The sequence below is a fragment of the Metopolophium dirhodum genome, chromosome 1 (assembly GCF_019925205.1).
Source record: "Metopolophium dirhodum isolate CAU chromosome 1, ASM1992520v1, whole genome shotgun sequence".
Taxonomy (NCBI): domain Eukaryota; kingdom Metazoa; phylum Arthropoda; class Insecta; order Hemiptera; family Aphididae; genus Metopolophium; species Metopolophium dirhodum.
Genome location: NC_083560.1, coordinates 51,060,715 through 51,073,281, shown reverse-complemented (window position 1 = coordinate 51,073,281; position 12,567 = coordinate 51,060,715).

Below are 12,567 nucleotides of genomic sequence, written 5' to 3'. Positions count from 1 at the left end.
TTTATATTTGTTAGCATCTATTTTTTAATTCTTTTCTATATTTTAATCATTAATAATAACTTAAAATAGTAATATATTTAAAAATATTTATTCACATCTTATGCGATAGTCAAGTTATAAAAAAAACCTAAATATACCTACTTATACACGTGTCAATTAAATTTTACAAAAAAAAAGTATTATGTTACAAATGAAGGAATTTTAATACATTTGTTTATTAGTTTTGTTAGGAAAATTAAGTTGTTGATACATGTGGTTGACGTTTTTTTAAAGAAACTTTAAGTAGACTAAAACCTATTATAATAACATCACAGTTAAGGACCTGAATATAACCATCAAATACACAATTTTCTTTCTATTGATGATTGGACAATGGTATTAATAAATTATCATTTCACAAATTATTTTAATAATAAGATCATTGCATTAAAGTTTAAATACATAGTATTTAGTAGGTAATATTTAGTATTTACATTGTTGTATTCAACTGATTAAACAAATGTAATTTAATAATATTTTAAATATATTACTTACTTTTATAAAAAGTAAACTTTGTTTCACGCATTATTTTATTATTTTCATCATCGATGTTAGGGCACTGATAATTTTGATTGTATTATTGAATAAGTGTATATTATTATAATCGTTTTATCTAAATACACCTGTAAAATATTATTTAAAACAATTATTATTAGATATGTAATAATATATAATTATACTATTGTGAAACTTTTATTTGTAAACTATATACTTATATCTATTATCTACCTATCTTTGAGTGTAATAACTTCTATATCTTATATTCACTATCTATCTATACTATGCAATGCGCATGTAATCTTAAATTTATTACATTATTTTATTGTGTTGTAAAATTGCATTTATTGGTTTTTTATCAAAAAAAAAAAAAAAACAACTGACATAATTTTGTGGACCGATATAGTATGCATGTTAAAAAATATAAGTAATATTTCATTATTGTCATAATTATAATGCAACCTACCTATTTTTTCTTTAGCTAATGTAGTTGCTTGGAAATTGGAGTATAGGTGTAGGTAATATATTTTTGAAGTGAAAGTACAGTGGGCTGAGGTGGGTAACTTAAAAAGGTTATCCATTTTTAATCAATATGTACTATTATAATAGCTACTATTATAAATTCATCTAGAATAGTGGTTCTTAACCTTTTTTATTTCATGTCACCCTTAGCCACTAGAATCCAACACTGTTTCACCCTGACATCAATAGGTATATTAAACAATTTAAACTGTGCATTTTTGAAGAAAAATATGAGTGCCTTTTGTTTTATTAAAAAAATACAGTATGCAGAAAAATAACAATTATACACTTTATTTGAGTTGTAGGATTCAAGGATTCAATAAACGTCGATACTTTGAATTGATAAATTTAAAAAAAATATGTTCTTTTGGCCTTTATTGAATGTAATTCAATTTCATTACAATATGTTATTAATAGTTAACATGAAAATTAGAATACAAATATTAAAATAACAAATAACAAATATAGAATATAATATAATAAATAAATACGATAGGATAGCAGGTAAACGACATTTTGTCTTTGGTACTGGATGGCCTTAGATGTTGACGTCTAAATGAGTCCGGTCATTTAATTTCCTTCTCCGTTGCTGCGTTTTTATAAGTTTATGTTCCACGGAATTTCCTATTTCCGCAATCGTTTACTATGTGTTCCATAGTTTGCTCGTCTACACTACAGTCGCAATTAGGATCTGCCTTGATTCGCCATTTATGCAATAAATAGTTACACCTACCTTGGCCGGGCTAAAAGCCCGAAACTGATAGCAACTGTAATTTTGTAAACTTGACTGTAGCGTACTGTACCGGTAATTATGTGAAGATTTTTCCACAGTTCCGTATTTACTTGTCTACAGTGGGTATTTTCTTTCCAAACCAGAGAGCAGTACTCAGCTACTAAGAAGAGTAGGGCCATGGATGATATACGAAGGACCTGAGTATTGGCACCCCAAGCTGTCTCGGCTAGTCTTGAAACTAATGCAGTTTTAATTTTCAATTTAGATACTGTTTTCTCCAAGTGGTGTTTGTATGTTAAAGTCCGGTCTGATGTACTGCCTAAATAGACCGGTGTTCGGTAATTTATTTTATTCGATTGTTACGAAAGCTGAATGGAAGCTCTTGGTTTGCTGCTCTGTTATTAAGGTAATAAGGTGAAACAATGACACTGCAGTTTTCGATGGATTTGGATTTAATCTCCACAATTTGAAGTTGTTTTCAATTAGGTACATTGATCTTCTAGGGTTTGTTCTACTGTCTCACTGTTTTTGTTGTTGATTGACTGACCCAGGACCCTATATCACCATTCACCAAGTAGAAATTTAAAGTTTCCGTTTCCCAGTCTATTTCCTTTATTGCACTTATAGGACCTAAGTCTTAGCAGTGGCGTAACTAGAACTTCGATTGCCCGTTGCATAATTATCCAGTGGGCCCTTGGTCTTACAATTTTGTAATATGAAGAGTATGCACTCACACAATTTATATCTAAATACACCCCCGCTATAAAAGGTAATAAAAAATAAAAAACTTATTTATAATACAATTATGAATAATATGGTCATTTTTGATGACACATTATAATATGTATCTCATTTTTTTAAAATAATATAGGTAAATAAGATAATAATAAAATATTTAAAATATTTTATTTTATTTTCAAGAGGAACATGACTAAAAGAAAACAACAACTTATTTAAAGCAGTTTTGATAGTTTTACTTGTTCTTCCATTTTTTTACGCTCTTCATAGCTACTAGGTACTTTTTTCGACTGGCGTAATTACGGGGGGGGGGATATGGGGGATAGACCCCCCCCCCCATGAGCCGTATTTATATATTGTCTTATACCTACAAATAGTTCAAATAAAAACTAATAAATTATTACAAAACTAAAAAAAAAAAAAAAGTTTAGAAGTTGTGTATACTTAAATATTACCCGTATATAAATATTTACCCGTTAACGATAAGCATGATTTCAAAATAAATGGTCTGATTCATTTTAATTCTTATTTATTAATAAACATAGGGTGCCTTGCCACACACTGTACCTAATTTTGAATAAATTATAGATGGTAAGTAATCCGATAATGGGAAAAACCACCATTATATAAACATAATATAATAATAAAAATGTAACTTCAAGATTTACATTTCGTAGAACGAATAATAGATATAGATAGTAGGTACTAAGAACGCGCGCCGACACTAATTATCTACATTGATTATTGCGATTACGTATAAACAGTAAACACTACACAACAGGTATAAACACCGTGACACCGTGTCATTCTCTCATATTCACTGTGTCAGTTACATTTTAATAAGCTAAAAGCAAAATGGAGCAAAAAAAAGAAAATTACCAGCAACTAGCAGTACTTTATTGAATTTTTTTAAAAAGAAGCCTGGGCCTGACGTAAGTATTACAATTTAAAATACTAAACATTATTAGACCCGGAATTAAATGTTTAAATATTATGTATGACGTATTCAACATATTATAATTAGCATTACAACTCGCGCTAAAATTATGCAAAATTAAATTAACACCAGTTAAAAAAAGTACCTATTAAAAATATAATTGCAGTCACTGCAGCTTATTAAATAACTATTAGTTATGTCATATTAATTATTATAAAACATTTAAATGAGTTTATTAAAAAATAGATATTACATTTTCAAATGAAGAGGTAATTGATGAACTTGCCAAAAAGCCTAGGAATCTGGGCATAATATTGTAAAATATTAAAACATTTTAAAACATATTTGTAAATGTATAATGTTATGTAATATAGAATGATTATATTTACATGTGTTGAGTTATTAAATTATACAAAATATAAATAAGGGGGTGTGAGCTGTGGGGGCAAAGGCCCCCACAAGTTTACCCTACAAATTTATTTTGATCCCCCCCCCCCCATCAAACATTCTCAGTTACGCCACTGATGGACAATGGACTGTGGTAATAGTATCTATATTATATATTAGCTACGTTCTAAGGGCAAGAACGCGAATTTATAAAAGATTTATTAGGCTTAAATTTCTTTATTAGTATAATATTACCTTTTTTCTATTTACGTAATCATGAAGTATTTTTAAGTCGTTTATTTGTTTATTATCAGTATATTTTGTATAATTATTATGTCGACACGAAGAGTGTATGAAAGTAATAGAAGGCAAAAGAACTCTTCCACCAGTTTGGATATTATAATGAGTCAAATATAAAAACTTGTAGGTATTTTTTTAATAAATTATATAATTGAACTGTAGGCAAAGATGATAGGTATATATAAAAAAATATACTATACTTCAATATATATTCTATATTGGCATATCTGAATTGCATTAGATCATAATATTATGTGTTATATAAACTATCAAGAGTTGATATTCTCTACCATTGTATTTCTCAGTATTTTGTAGAGCGTTTTGTTGATGATTGTTTACAAAAGACTAGAAATATTAATATTTATTCTATTTTATAAATTTATAATATAAAAAAAAAAATTTGGTTTATACATTTATTTTTAATGTTATGAAATTAATAACTGACCCCATGCACTTCGTTGCCCGTTAAAAATGGTTAATATGTATAAATAATTTAGCAATAAATTGGATAGTACAACTTTTATTCAATACAATTATTTTATTATTATTTAATTAATTTTTTTTTTTGCTGAACAGATCATGCCACTGTGGTATTTCTGCTTTCCAAGTTTTCTACTTTTCCGGTTGATTTTTCTAAAATTCTTTCATATTAACCTTTATTAATTATTACGAACACATCAAAAAAAAAATCAGCCAAATCGGTCATGCATTTTCAGAGCCAATCCGTAACAAAAATTTCCATTTCGCTTTTATACATACATAACGGTGGAAAGGTTTTGATTACCTTATGGGTGGGGAGGAAGTGGTATACCGTGTACCTTAAATTGTTTAAGACCATTTACATTTTTTGCTAGAGGGTCCCGTTTTATATTTGACTTTAGGGCCCCCAAGTGTCTAGTTGCGCCACTGCTTCATTGTCGTATAATGATATTAAACACCACATTCTGACAATAGATTAGCCATAAACATACATTTTAATATTAATCTAGTTGTGAAATATAAAGAATAATACCTATACTATAGGTAATTAATTATAGACTTCAATATACAAAATATTCAACTTTTGTAGTAAAACCTAACCTTCAATACCCACATTATATTTAAACATATGAAACAATAAATTATACACACAATAATTGCTATACACATTATGGTAACAGTTTAATATAATACCCTAAACATAACATATTCTAGTAAAGACGTTATTTTATGACACATGAAGTTAAGTAAAAAATTACTCAATAAAGCAAAACAATGGTAATATACGTTACTTTGGTTAAATACTTAGTACATTGAACCATATTTATTTTGATTAAAATTGTATACATTTTAAACTTTATTAGTTAAGAAAAAAATTTTAAACAATTTGATATTTTATTTAGGTACCTACTTATTTTTATTTTATTTCACATTTATTTTACTTTATTTCACTAATCAATAAAAATGTTACAATAGAATTAAATATTAATTGCGCATACTTAAACATTAATAATTTTATAATTGTTTACTTTTTAGGAATTCTGGCTAGTTTCACCAAAAAAAGTTTAAATAATGAACTTTGGCCTGAAAAAATAATTTATTCTACTATATAATATATTTAGCTCTAATATGAAAACAAATATGTATATGTTTTGAATAAAATTATTTATATATAATAATTTAAAAACAAAGTAATTATTTATTCGAGTGTAATAAAGGAAATACAACAAATGCATTTTTGTGAGAAAAAAAATACATATTTCTTAACAATTTCATGAACTGGCCAAATTCGCCTTTCTGACAACTTTTCGACTTCGTACACTCCATAGACGAACTATCACATGGAATTGAATAAAAATTTTATTAACTTTAGAGTCTGAAGAAATGATATATAATATAACTGGTTTTGCGAAAATAGTCCAGTATACTGAGTAGAGAACAAAGACTTTCTCATTTTTATATTTTAAATATAATATTGTGTACCTATTATATGATGTGAGTGCAAGCACGCGTAGTACACCAAAACAAATAAGTGAACTATACAACTATTAATTAATTATTTTTTTTTTGGAGGGGTTGTGAACCCCCAAAATCTACTCTGTATTATATATTAAACAACAATTTGTTTCATATACACGTGCGCTATAATATATTATAGTATATCTGAAATATTATATTATAATATTGCAGATATTAGATTATTTAAATGTGATAAAAATGATAGAAACTAAATATTTTTACTTAATATTATTTTATTATTTTAAAATATATAGAAATACATATTGAATAATAAACATCACTTTGATATGTTATTAATCTTTTATTAAAAATCTTTTAAATCTAAAATTTTTTTAATATAAAAAAAATTTATTTTTTAAAAACATTATTTTTGAAATGTTTTAATATTTATTAAACGTGTAAAAAACATTTCATTGTTACTTGGGTTGCGGTTCTATGCGTTTTAAAGATTTTCGAGTTATATTGATAAAAAGTATGTTGAAAGTTCCAAACAGCCTTGCAATTTTTTAAAAATCTAAATGATAAAGAACCCAAAAAAAGGTTATCAAGGCATTACCACGAAAAAATTCGACCTCCACCTAACTTCAAAAGGAAAGTGTATTACAAGAATTGCAAAGTGTGTACAAAAAACAAACTCAATACCAGTGCAGATAATGCGATGTTTTACTTTGTGTTGGAATATGTTTTGAAGACTTTCATAAAAGTTTATAATTATTTGAATTGTCACGAAAAAGAACACTTATAATCATTTATAATCAATTTTATACTTTTATAATCATTTATATATTTGTTATACTTGTACTGATCTAGTTGGATCATATTTTTAATAATTTTCTAAGCAAAATAAGTTTACTGAGTTGTGTTTATTTTATTGCTATGTACCAACATAATTTTTTTAGTTTTTTAGACAAAAAAATAAACAGAAGTTTTTGATTTAAACTATATATTTTTGTTTTATAAATATAAATATTGAATAATTTATTTGACGGTACCGCCATAGCAGTAGTGATATACATACCTGATAGTTACTATGCAGGTGGACAGTACTGCTATAACAGTGGTCAAATTACCACTGCTATAGCAGTAGTATGTAATTGCGTTTCTAAAGTTACACAAAAAAAAACACAACAATTCAGAATGTCCATCAATGTGTTAATACTCTAATACACGAAATTATTATAGTTTATAAACAAAAATACCGTCGGGATATGCATCGTCGGGCGTCATCGGCACACAATATAAACAGTAAACGCAGGTTTTTTTTATAAGCATTCTAAGTTAAAATTTGGATGAAATTAGATATGTAAAGACTTTGAATTAGGTACTTAAATTTTTTTAGGTATATTATATTTTATTCACACTGTCATTTTTAAATGCATTTTTTTCGAAAAAAATGAATTTAACCTACAGCACCTTGTACTAAATACTTAATGGTAAAATAAATTACAATTCACGATAATATCATCAAATAATATACTTAGTAATATTATAGGCTGACAGACCGTCTTCGCTCACGCTCTTAATCGTTTTTCATATACAATATGTATTTATATCATAGGTTTTGAATTTAACACATCCATCACAGTGACTCTCTAGACACTTAATGAACAGCAGATCGTATTTTGATTGAACGTTTGTTGTAACTTGGTACCTTTGTCCTATTTACGTTTTTAACGTATACTCAATATTTTAATATTTTATTAAAAAAATAAAATATATTAATATTTTATAAATAATCTACATGTTTTAAATTTGTCCCAAAAAAGTTTGTTATTAACCCTTTAAATTGTGTAGCATCCTGTGCCCTTTTCCACCAGTCCACGCCTGGTTAGCAGAGTATTATTCTTGCTACCTTGACTCTTGAGTAATAGTTAGTTTCTAGACAGTGTCATAGCTCATAGGCCACAGTAAGATCAATAAATACTACGCCTATTTTAGTATTAATGTTATAGGAACTCTCTTTCCAGATAAAACCTGGTCACGAAGGCCTCTATTAGGTCGGAAACCTGCTTGGAATATCGGAATAGTCTTCCTCAATACCGGCAATAGCGTCCTTGCCTCACTTGTTAAACGGTATTGAGTACATGTTATAAAATCTAAGAACGGTCATGGTTCAAATTTCAAAAAAATTCATATGTTCCAAAAGACGTAAAAACATTTATAATCCTTATCTTACGCGGGTTAACGTAGAAACCCTAGCGTACGCAGCGCAGCCTGTGGTTGTTTAATCGTGCGACTCATTTCGTGAAGTTATCAGAAGCGGAGTTTGGTGCTTTGTCATGACTGCCATGACTGTATAAAAAATGTGTTAAGTCATGATCACGAATATGATCATGATTATATTCCTAACCTATAAGCAGCAGCTCATGCCTCATAGGCCATTGCCGAATGCCGATTAATTTTCAAAACAAAACCACTGTCGAAGCATAGAACAATAATATGGTCGAAGTGTCGAATGCCGCGCATCCTTCGTCCTTCGGCAAGCGACAACACGTCCTGTCGTTGTGTCGCGTACGAACGATACGGAGTCTGTGCTACCATACACTAACTATTTGCAATTTGCATCATATTTTAAAAGGAGTGTTGTCCATAAAAGAGATGAATGCAATACACAGTTTATTGTATTGTAAAAGTGAACAAATGGGTGTTCCGAAATCCAATAAATGTGAATCATCAAACTATTCAAATATTGAATACACAGTATTTGATGTTTTACAATCTTTACGCAGGTATGTTTTGAATAATATAATATATATGTAGTAAACCGACGGAGTCATTTTCTATATTTTAAATATCATAAGTATATTCTTATGATAGCAATAACAAGACTATAAATCTTATCGATTATTCGTGGAACTACGTACATTATGTACGGACCATGGGTTTGACAGTAAATTTATATCTGTTTTCGATTAAAAATCGTCCGCCAAAATAGGACGAAAACAAACCTTTAAATCTTAAATAGTAATTGCCAATAATACGCTTGCTCATTTTGGCAATAACAATATCTAGATCGGCTTCCTTTCAAACTTGATATCCATTTCCTAGACTCTACCGTGTACGTTTTTATCCATATAGATTTTATATAAATACAGAATTAGTTGGTCATGGAGCTTGTTCTCCACATCGCCGCCAGCTTAAGTCTATTTCCAATACTTTTTAGCCAATGTTAATAACTAATTTCTTTTCGCTCTGTCCTCAAATTTATATAATTTAATTAAAATATTATACTGTTTAAACTTAATAAATTACTTATAATTATTTACTGTGTCACTTGTCACTCTGCAACCTCTCCTTTGAAAAAACTATCCTTCATCAACGTGGTCGAATTTAAAATTGTAAGCGTTAGTAAGGGATTATTATAGAAATAATAAAAAAATATTCATAATAAATGTTTGTTTTAGGTATGTAGTTATAAGTGATATAAGGCTAAAAGCTGATGATGATACAATAGTTATTGGACACAAGTCTGTATTAATGCATCTGCTAGTCAATATTTCCGGGCTATGTTCACTATTTTAGTGAACACAAAAAAGATGTTGTAGTTATAAGAGAATGGGAAGATCATGATCACCAAAGGAAAATTATTGGCGTACAGGTAATAATACATATTTAATATAACCTCAAAGCGGTTCTAGTAATTGGTATCAATATTTTAAATAATATCTGTCACATTGTATTAAATTAAAATACATTTTTTAATCTAGGTGTAATCGCATTAGATGGTTTGTTGGCAAGGTGGAACTGCGGTTGAATTCTGTTGAAATATACGACGTCAGCACCAATACCTGATCAATGAAAGAAATTTCGGAAACTATGAGTAATTTTAGTGGTGTAGTAATTGTTGACAAGGCATTAGTCACTAAATTGTATAATTAATTAGTAAACGTGGTCCCATTGTACATAATATCGACGCCTCAGTTCAAAACTGCAATAACTCAGAAAAACTATTATTGAGATATAACAGTTTTAAAAAACCTAATATTTTAGAATTATCATATATAATTTTTGGTTATAAATAGAATATTCAAATTTGGAATGCACTTGTTACTATATAAGCAAATCCCAATTATAATATAAATTTAAAGTATAATTAATTTACAAAGTGTACTTAAACACATATATCAGTATTGAATCAAAATATTACAAACATTTTTAAATAACTAGACATATTGCATTATTGAACTAAAATTTTACCTAAATACACGCAACAACTAGACTTATTTCATTATTGAACTGAAACACTATACACATAAATTGATATATTGCATAAATTAACTAGGATGATAAATTATTAACTAGATAGGTATTTTATAAATAATAAATATTTTTAAGTATTTACAATTTAAAATAACATAACCAATTTATTGTAGAAGTAAAAACATAATATAGGTAATCTATGAAATAAAAAATAACTTGTATTTTATAACTGTATCTTTGTTATTATAAGTAACATACCTATAAGCAAATTTATATTTACATTGTATAATATTATATTATTGTCATACACATTTCTGGATTAGTCACTTAAGTCATTCTCATTGTTGTCTTTGTCTGTTGATGATGATTTTAAGTTTTCATAAAATTCCCAATGACTTTTTGGAATTGCATTACAATGACAAAGAGATAAAAGATCTTTTTTCTTAGCATCACTAATTGTACCAGATGTAGTCAATGTTCTTAACTCTGGGATATTGAAATCAATTGATTTTCTTTTTTTTTGTCTTACGTTAATATTTTTAAAAGTTTTTTCATTGTAGCTTGTCTTGTATTTCAATATTGTAGGATTATCTTTTTCTATTTCAAAAACTTTGATTGAATTCCACAACACTTTATCACCATCTTCATTTATATTATAATTATTACTGTTGATAGTTTTTTCAAATCATATAATTCATCTTGCTGTACTTCATTTACTATATAAGGTTTTCCATTTTTTTTGGCACATTTGATTATACTCACCCATTGAGACGGTTCATAAATAGGACCACTCTTTAGTATTCTTTGAGCCTCGCTTTCTATTCTTGCGTGCATTGAATCTCCTTCATTTTGAGTATGACCCACTGTAAGGAACTTTATAGCAATTGATGGAATGTTTAGAGTCATAACACAGTACATTAGTATTGACACTACATATTTATTTTTATTTTGTCCTCCACAATTATCACAGTAAAACACAACTTTTTTCTCTTTATTTTCTTGTTTTTTTATAAACTGATACAGACATGATCCAATTTCACATGAACCTCTGTTACCCATTCCTTCATGCCAAAAATAACAAGTCCCTTCATTATCTTTCACATTATAAATAGTGAAATTATAACTTGCTAGGCGTCTTTTATAATAAAATTGAGAAACCTCTCCACATGGTGTAATTAATACAGCCTGCAAATCAAAACAGCTAATTATGGTATTTTTATCACAAGTGTCATATTCCTTTTCTTGTCTGCTTAAGCGTTTTTCCTCTTGATGTTTGTTATACTGGTCTTCCACATCAAATTTATCTGCATCTGATTGATTTAAATTTTTGAACGCTTCACAACACATACATAAATCCTTTTTTGGCTTAAAGAATGAAATATTAAATTCACTGTTAAAAATATTTTGATACATATTTTTTTTGGCATATTCAATATTTTGTTCTCTACACATTTCTATATACAACCTGTACATCATTGAAATATTTAAACTTCCTTCAATAAATTGTCTGGAATTATTTGCCCTGCAATAATGGGATGGTACTGTGGGAAATGATTTAATATGAGTTCTTATTGTATCTTTTGTTGCTTCATCAACTTTTCGTCCAATATTACCATGTTTACCACGTTTATCAACATCAAGTATACCATCATTCATTTTCTTAGTGGTTGTAAAAATAGCTCTACTACTAATACCTAATGTTGCCATAAACATTGTTTTACACACTCTAATGGTAACATTATTAACTTCTAGATTATAACCATAATTTAAGGATCTCATACTGTCTAGACGGGCTCAATACTTGGGATTTATTGAATAAATATGTCTCATTATAAACTCACGTTGTCTGTTTAAGTCTCCCATTTCCCAATACTTTTCATGGATTACTCTACGTTCATCAATAGTTATTATTAATACATTTTAATCTGCATTTTTCATTGCAAGGAACTCCTAGTTTTCTGGCAGCGACTACTTTTAAATTTGAACCTGACACATATGTTTTTCCTTCATTTCTTAATTTTTTTTGTATGTTTTTTTCCAATTACCTTCATTTTTTAGTCTTTTTCTGCTATTTTTCTTTTGTTTTTCTTGATTATTTTCGTTCAGTTCAACAAATTCAGTACTTTGGACTAATGGAGGTTCTTGATTATTTTCGTGCAGTTCAACAAATTCAGTACTTTGGACTAATGGAGGCTCATAGTTCTTGTCTTTGTCT